Source organism: Triticum dicoccoides, chromosome 3B, assembly GCF_002162155.2.
Source record: "Triticum dicoccoides isolate Atlit2015 ecotype Zavitan chromosome 3B, WEW_v2.0, whole genome shotgun sequence".
NCBI lineage: Eukaryota > Viridiplantae > Streptophyta > Magnoliopsida > Poales > Poaceae > Triticum > Triticum dicoccoides.
The window spans coordinates 605,419,502-605,429,184 of NC_041385.1; positions in this window are offsets into that span (position 1 = coordinate 605,419,502).

Consider the following 9,683-nt stretch of genomic DNA (forward strand, 5'->3'; position numbering starts at 1 on the left):
GACCCGTATTCACTTAAGTTACAAAATACTCCGAGTGGAGAGCAATCCTCTCACTCAAGGGCTTAGCTGCGACCCCGTACTCGCCTAAGTTACAAAATACTTCGAGTGGAGAGCAATCCACTCACTCGGGGACTTAGCTGCGACCCCGTACTCACCTAAGTTACAGAATACTCCGAGTGGAGAGCAATCCTCCCACCAGGGGGCTTTGCTGTGATCCCGTACCTCGCCTAAGTTAAAAAACCACTCCGAGTGAAGAGCAACCCTCTCACTCGGGGACTTAGCTGCGACCCCGTTCTCGCCTAAGTTTTAAATTACTCCGAGTGATGAGCGATTCTCCTGAGGGAGTCCTGGATTAGGGGTTCCTCGGACAGCCGGACTATATACTTTGGCCGGACTGGTGGACTATGAAGATACAAGATTGAAGACTTCGTCTCGTGTCCGGATGGGACTCTCCTTTGCGTGGAAGGCAAGCTTGGCAGTTCAGATCTGTAGATCTCCTCCCTTGTAACTGACTCTGTGTAACCCTAGCCCCCTCCCGTCTATATAAACCGGAGGGTTTAGTCCGTAGGACAACAACAATCATAATCATAGGCTAGCTTCTAGGGTTTAGCCTCTACGATCTCGTGGTAGATCAACTCTTCTAATACTCATATAATCAAGATCAATCAAGCAGGAAGTAGGGTGTTACCTCCATCGAGAGGGCCCAAACCTGGGTAAACATTGTGTCCCCCGCCTCCTGTTACCATCCGCCTTAGACGCACAGTTCAGGACCCCCTACCCGAGATCCGCCGGTTTTGACACCGACATTGGTGCTTTCATTGAGAGTTCCACTATGCCGTCATGATAAAGGCTTGATGGCCCCTTCGATCATCGGCAACGAAGCAATCAGGGTGAGGTTTTCCTTCCCGGATAGATCTTCGTATTCGGCGGCTTCGTACTACGGGCCAACTCGCTTGGCCATCTGGAGCAGACCGAGAGCTACGCCCCTGGCCATCAGGTCAGGTTTGGAAGCTTGAACTATACTGCCGACATCCACGGAGACTTGATCTTCGACGGATTCGAGCCCACGTCAGGTGCGCCGCACAGTCACGATGAGCATGACTTAGCTCTGCCATCGGACGGTGTTCGGGAGATCACACCTGTGGCCACTCCGGCCCTCAGTCCGGAGTAGATCGCGTCGTCCGAGGACGGGGGGATGGACCCCGCCATGGAGGCCGCACACTCAGCGGCGTTAGAGCCGAATACTGACTTCACCTCTTATGCGACCTGTGTTACCGGGCACTTGGATTCGTCCCCGGCCACGGGCTCCGAACCGCCTGCGTTTGTGCCTATCGAATCTGATTGGGCACCGATCATGGAGTTTTCCTCCACAGATATCTTTCAGCACTCGCCCCTGGGCGACGTGCTAAATTCATTAAGGTATCTCTCCTTGTCAGGAGACCCTTGGCCGAACTATGTCCGACTTGAGTGGGAAGTGGACGACGAAGAAATTCGTTCCCCATCCACCACCCACTTAATAGCCACTATCGATGACTTAACCGACATGCTCGATTTCGGCTCCGAAGACATCGACGGTATGGACGATGATGCAGGAGACGAACAGGAACCACCGCCCACAGGGCGCTGGACTTCCACCTCATCATATGATATATATATATATATATATGGTGGACACCCCCAAAGAAAGCGATGGCAATAAGGCAACGAAGGATAATCCATCTGAGAAGTGATGAACCACAAGTATAGGGGATCTATCGTAGTCTTTTCAATAAGTAAGAGTGTCGAACCCAACGAGGAGCAGAAGGAAATGATAAGCTGTTTTCAGCAAGGTATTCTCTGCAAGTACTGAAATAAGTGGTAACAGATAGTTTTGTGATAGGATAAATTGTAATGAGCAACAAGTAACATAAGTAAATAAAGTGCAGCAAGGTGGCCCAATCCTTTTTGTAGCAAAGGACAAGCCTGGACAAACTCTTATAATAGGAAAAGCGCTCCCGAGGACACATGGGAATATCATCAAGCTAGTTTTCACCATGTTCATATGATTCGCATTCGGTACTTTGATAATTTGATATGTGGGTGGACCGGTGCTTGGGTGCTGTTCTTACTTGAACAAGCATCCCACTTATGATTAACCTCTATTGCAAGCATCCGCAAATACAACAAAAGTATTAAGGTAAACCTAACCATAGCATGAAACATGTGGATCCGAATCAGCCCCTCACGAAGCAACACATAAACTAGGGTTTAAGCTTCTGTCACTCTAGCAACCCATCATCTACTTATTACTTCCCAATGCCTTCCTCTAGGCCCAAATAATGGTGAAGTGTTATGTAGTCAACATTCACATAACACCACAAGAGGCTAGACAACATACATCTCATCAAAATATCGAACGAATACCAAATTCACATGAATACTAATAGCAAGACTTCTCCCTTGTCCTTAGGAACAAACTTAACTACTCACAAAGCATATTCATGTTTATAATCAGAGGGGTAATAATATGCATAAAGGATCTGAACATATGATCTTCCACCAAATAAACCAACTAGCATCAACTACAAGGAGTAATCAACACTACTAGCAACCTACTAGTACCAATCCCGGACTTGGAGACAAGAATTGGATACAAGAGATGAACTAGGGTTTTGAGATGAGATGGTGCTGGTGAAGATGTTGATGGAGATTGCCCTCTCCCGATGAGAGGAGCGTTGGTGATGACGATGGCGATGATTTCCCCCTCCCGGAGGGAAGTGTCCCCGGCAGAACAGCTCTGCCGGAGCCCTAGATTGGTTCCGCCAAGGTTCCGCCTCGTGGCGGTGGAGTCTCGTCCCAAAAGGTTGCTTCTGATTTTTTTCTCGACGAAAGACTTCTTATAGCAGAAGATGGTCATCGGAGAGCCACCAGGGGGCCCACGAGGTAGAGGGCGCGCCCCCCACCCTCGTGGACAGGGTGTGGCCCCGCTGGCCTTCATCTTTGGCGAGGATTTTTTATTATTTAATATAAGATATTCCATGGAGTTTCAGGACTTTTGGAGTTGTGCAGAATAGGTCTCTAATATTTGCTCCTTTTCCAGCCCAGAATTCCAGCTGCCGGCATTCTCCCTCCTTATGTAAACCTTGTAAAATAAGAGAGAATAGCCATAAGTATTGTGACATAATGTGAAGTAACATCCCATAATGCAATAAATATCGATATAAAAGCATGATGCAAAATGGACATATCAACTCCCCCAAGCTTAGACCTCGCTTGTCCTCAAGCGAAAAGCCGATAACAATAAATATGTCCCCATGTTTAGAGGAAGAGGCGTCGATAAAAATAAAATACGGAGATGAAGGCATCATGATTATTCTCATAACAACAACATATATAGATTTTGTCATATGATTACTTATATTCAAGTGATGATCTATTCACAATGCAAAAGTATGAATCAGAAACCTATTGAGAACCAACAAACTATAACCTCAGTCATTGAAGCAATTGAAATTTATCATAACATCAGAAAGAGTCTATGTCAGAGATTAAAAAGCAAGTCCACATACTCAACTATCATCTAGTCCTTCATAATTGCTAACACTCACGAAATACTTGTGGTTATGAAGTTTTAATCGGACACAGAGAAAGATAGGGGCTTATAGTTTCGCCCCACAACCTTTTACCTCAAGGGTAATGTCAACAATAATAACTCACGCTCCCCTACATCCAATTATATATATATATATATATATATATATATATATATATATATATATATATATATATATATCAAGTTCTTTCCAACATGCTGGGCTTGCCAAAGGATAAAACGAAAAAGGAAAGGTGAAGATCACCGTGACTCTTGCATAAGGTAGAAGATAATAATAAAAGATAGGCTCTTGGCAGAGGGAAGCAGAGGTTGCCATGTGCTTTTATGGTTGGATGCACAAAATCTTAATGCGAAGGAATGTCACTTAATATTGCCCCTTGTGATATGAACCTTTATTATGCAGTCCGTCGCTTTTATTACTTCCACATCACAAGATCGTATAAAGCTTATTTCTCCCACACCAATCAATGATACATATTTAGAGCAATTTTTATTGCTTTGCACCAATGACAACTTACTTGAAGGATCTTACTAAATCCATAGGTAGATATGGTGGACTCTCATGGCAAAACTGGTTTAAGGGTATTTGGAAGCACAAGTAGTATCTCTACTTGGTGCTGAGAATTTGGCTAGCATGAGGGGGAAAGGCAAGCTCAACATGTTAGAGGATCCATGACAACATACTTTATCTCAGATATAAGAAAACATAACTCATTACATTGTCTTCCTTGTCCAACATCAACTCTTTAGCATGTCATATTTTAATGAGTGCTCCCAATCATAAAAGATGTCAATGATAACATATTTATATGTGAAACCTCTCTTTCCTCATTACTTCCTATTAATTGCAACGATGACCAAAACTATGTCTGCCAACTCCCAACAACTTTTAATCATCATACTCTTTCTATGTGAAGTCATTACTCTCAATAAGATCAATATGAACTCTTTGCTTCTTTTTATTAATTTTCTCTTTTCTTTTATTCACTCAAGATCATGGCAAAATAATCAAGCCCTTGACTCAACACTAATCTTTATTATATATAGCTCACGGACTCGATTACATAGAGAGATCATAAAGCAAAACTCAAAACTAGATCATGCCATAAACTTTATTCTACTAGATCAAGATACTACTAATAGGATCGAACTAAGAAAAATGGTAAAGATAGGAGATGTGTTTGTGATACGATACCGGGGCACCTCCCCCAAGCTTGGCGGTTGCCAAGGGGAGTGCCCATACCCATGTGATTATGTCTCCCTCTTTATCGGTGAAGAAGGTGGAGGTGTTGTCGATGATGCGGGCTTGGCGTCCATCTTCCAAGGCATAGGCTCACCATCATAGAAGGATGATCGAGTCTCCAGGATCCTCAAATCTGTAGCCAAACTCATCCTTTTGAATCTATATTCATACTCACAGTTTTGGTTTTGCAGGTCATAGATTTGGGCTTGGAGGTGCTCGATCTTCTCATGAAGCTTGAAGATGGCCTCCCCGATGTTGTCAGCATCCAGCTTATGGTTGCTCGTGAACTCCGCGATCATCATGTGGTTGGAGTTGAGTCCACGTTCCACCATCCCTTGACACTTGAAAACTTGTTGCTCCACTGCTTTGAGCCTCGCCTCCATGCTTTCGGTCCCCTTGGGTCCCTCTTCATCGCGGATGTGCAGCAAAACATCACGCAACTCAATGGTTTGAGGGTGTCGCAGCACCTCCACGAGGTAAGGGTTGATAACCTTCTCGAAGAACTTGTCCTTGGAAGCACTTGGGGCCGTCATGATAATCTAGATCTGTCAGAAAAACAGCTCGAAACAAGAACAGAGGAGATTTGCGTAATATGGGAGTCAAAACCTTCGGGAGAATATACGATGAATTTTTACCGACCAAAATACGTATCGTGCAAGAAAACGGAGTCCGGAAGGCACACGAGGTGCTCATGAGGTAGGAGGGCGCGCCCAGGGGGGTAGGGCGCGCCCACCACCCTCGTGGGGCCCTCGTGTCCTTCCCGGACTGCTACTTATTTTTCTATTTTTCTAAATATTCCAAAATGGAGAAATATTGCCTTAAAAATTGTTTTGGAGTCGGTTTACTTACCGTACCACATACCTATTTCTTTTCGGAGTCTGAAACGGTCTGGAAAGTGTCTCTTATGTATTCCTCCGGGGTTACGGTTTCAATAATATTGGTTTCAACATTTATGGGATTACCTAAGATATAATGTTTAATTCTTTGACCATTTACCACCTTCGGGTTTGTGCCTTCGAAGTTGTTGATTTTTATGGCACCGGAACGATAGACCTCCTTGATGACGTAGGGGCCTTCCCATTTAGAGAGAAGTTTTCCTGCAAAAAATCTTAAATGAGAGTTGTATAGCAATACATAATCATCTACGTTAAACTCACGCTTTTGTATCGTTTTGTCATGCCATCTTTTAACTTTTTCTTTAAACAACTTGGCATCTTCATAAGCTTGGGTTCTCCATTCATCAAGTGAGCTAATATCAAATAACCTCTTCTCACCGGCAAGTTTGAAATCATAATTGAGCTCTTTAATAGCCCAATATGCCTTATGTTCTAGTTCGAGAGGTAAATGACATGCTTTTCCATATACCATTTTATACGGAGACATACCCATAGGATTTTTATATGCAGTTCTATAGGCCCATAATGCATCATCAAGTTTCTTGGACCAATTCTTTCTAGACCTATTGAAAGTCTTTTGCAAAATTAATTTGAGCTCTCTATTACTCAATTCTACTTGACCACTAGACTGTGGGTGATAAGGAGATGCAATTCTATGATTGACATCATATTTAGCAAGCATTTTTCGGAAAGCACCATGAATAAAGTGTGAACCACCATCAGTCATTAAATATCTAGGGACTCCAAACCTCGGAAAAATAACTTCTTTAAGAATTTTAATAGAAGTGTTATGATCAGCACTACTAGTTGGAATAGCTTCTACCCACTTAGTAACGTAATCAGCAGCAACTAAAATATGGGTATACCCATTAGAGGCAGGAAAAGGACCCATATAATCAAAGCCCCAAACATCAAATGGTTCAATAACAAGTGAATAATTCATAGGCATTTCTTGACGTCTACTAATATTACCAATTCTTTGACATTCATCACATGACAAGACAAACTTACGGGCATCCTTGAAGAGAGTAGGCCAATAAAAACCGGATTGCAATACCTTATGTGCAGTTCTATCTCCCGCGTGGTGTCCTCCATAAGCTTCGGAGTGGCACTTGCGTAGGATCTGTTCTTGTTCATGCTCAGGTACACAACGTCTAATAATACCATCTACTCCTTCTTTATAAAGATGTGGGTCATCCCAAAAGTAATGCCTTAAATCATAGAAAAACTTTTTCTTTTGTTGGTATGTGAAACTAGGTGGTATGAATTTAGCAAAAATGTAATTAGCATAATCAGCATACCATGGAGTACTACGAGAAGTACTTATAACATTTAATTGCTCATCAAGAAAGCTATCATCAATAGGTAGTGGGTCATCAAGAACATTTTCTAACATAGACAAGTTGTCTGCAACGGGATTCTCAGCTCCTTTTCTATCAACAATATGCAAATCGAATTCTTGTAGCAAGAGAACCCATCTAATAAGTCTAGGTTTAGCATCTTTCTTTTCCATAAGGTATTTAATAGCAGCATGATCAGTGTGAATAGTTACTTTAGAATCAACAATATAAGGTCTGAACTTATCACAAGCAAATACAACTGCTAAGAATTCCTTTTCAGTAGTAGCATAATTTCTTTGAGCATTGTCTAGAGTCTTACTAGCATAATGGATAACATTTAATTTCTTATCAACTCTCTTCCCTAGAACAACACCTACAACATAATCACTAGCATCACACATAATTTCAAAGGGTAAATTCCAATCAGGTGGCTGAACAATAGGTGCAGAGACTAATGCTTTTTTAAGTATTTCAAATGCTTCTACACAATCATCATCAAAGACAAATGGTATATCTTTTTGTAATAAATTAGTCAGAGGCCGAGAAATTTTTGAGAAGTCCTTAATGAACCTTCTATAAAATCCGGCGTGACCAAGGAAACTTCTTATACCTTTGATGTCCTTGGGACATGGCATCTTTTCAATAGCATCAACCTTGGCTTTATCAACTTCAATACCTCTTTCAGAAACTTTATGCCCCAAGACAATACCTTCATTAACCATAAAGTGGCACTTTTCCCAATTCAAGACAAGATTAGTTTCTTCACATCTCTACAAAACTCGATCAAGATTGCTCAAGCAGTCATCAAAAGGAGATCCATAGACGGAAAAGTCGTCCATGAAAACCTCACAAATCTTTTCACAAAAGTCAGAGAATATAGCCATCATGCATCTTTGAAAGGTAGCAGGTGCATTACATAAACCAAAAGGCATACGTCTATAAGCAAAAGTACCAAAAGGGCAAGTAAAAGTAGTATTTGATTGATCTTTAGCTGACACGGGTATTTGAGAGAAACCAGAATAACCATCTAGAAAGCAGTAATGTGTTTGTTTGCATAATCTTTCTAGCATTTGATCAATAAAATATAAGGGGTAATGATCTTTCTTAGTAGCCTTATTTAATTTGCGGAAATCAATTACCATCCTATAACCTGTGATAATTCTTTGTGGGATCAATTCATCTTTATCATTAGGAACAACAGTAATACCTCCCTTTTTAGGGACACAATGGACAGGACTTACCCACTGACTATCAGCAATGGGATAAATTATACCTGCCTCCAGAAGCTTTAGTATTTCTTTTCTTACCACTTCTTTCATTTTAGTATTCAAACGTCGTTGAGGATCATGAACTGGTTTGGCATATGCTTCCAAATTTATTTTATGTTGACATAGAGTGGGACTAATGCCCTTAAGATCATCAAGAGTATATCCAATTGCAGCACGGTGCTTCTTCAGAGTTTTCAATAGTCTCTCTTCTTCATGCTCTGAAAGGTTAGCACTAATAATAACATGATGTATCTTCTTTTCATCAAGATAAGCATATTTAAGATTATCAGGCAACGGTTTAAGCTCAAACACGGGAGCACCCTTGGGTGGAGGAGGATCCCCTAAAATTTCAACATGCAAATTGTGTTTCAGAATAGGTTCCTGCTTAAAGAATATTTCATCTATTTCCCTTCTTTCATTCATGAACATATCATTTTCATGGTCTAGCAAATAATGTTCTAAAGGATCACTAGGAGGTACGGCAATAGAAGCAAGACCAATAATTTCATCCTCACTAGGAAATTCTTCCTCTTGATGTTGTTTACTAAATTTAGAGAAATTAAACTCATGAATCATATCATCCAAGCCAATAGTAACAACATTCTTTTCGTAGTCTATCTTAGCACTAACAGTGTTCAAGAAGGGTCTACGAAATATAATGGGACAAAAGCTATATTGTGGGGAACCAAGAACAAGAAAATCAGCGGGATATTTAGTTTTCCCGCACAAGACTTCAACATCTCTAACAATCCCAACTGGTGAAATAGTATCTCTATTGGCAAGCTTAATTATGACATCAATTTCTTCTAACTCAATAGGTGCAATATCATGCATAATTTCTTTGTATAAGTCAATGGGTATTGCACTAGCACTAGCACCCATATCACATAAGCCATGATAACAATGATCTCCTATTTTAACAGAAATAACAGGCACGCCTACCACATGTCTATGTTTATCTTTAGCACAAGGTTTAGCAATTCTAGCAGTTTCACCGCAGAACTGAATAACATGCCCATCAATATTATCAGACAAGAGATCTTTAACAATAGCAATATTAGGTTCTACTTTAACTTGCTCAGGAGGTGTATAATTTTTAATATTGCTTTTACGAACCACAGTTGAAGCTTTAGCATGATACTTTATTCTAACGGGGAAAGGTGGTTTCTCAACATAAGAAGTGGGAATAATGGGATCATTATAAGTGACAGTCTTTTCTTGAACTTTAATAGGTGCAGCTACTTTTACTTCTATGGGAGGATGATATTTAAACAACTTCTCCTTAGGGAGATCAACATAAGTAGTAAAAGATTCACAGAAAGAATCTACTATCTCAGAGTCAAG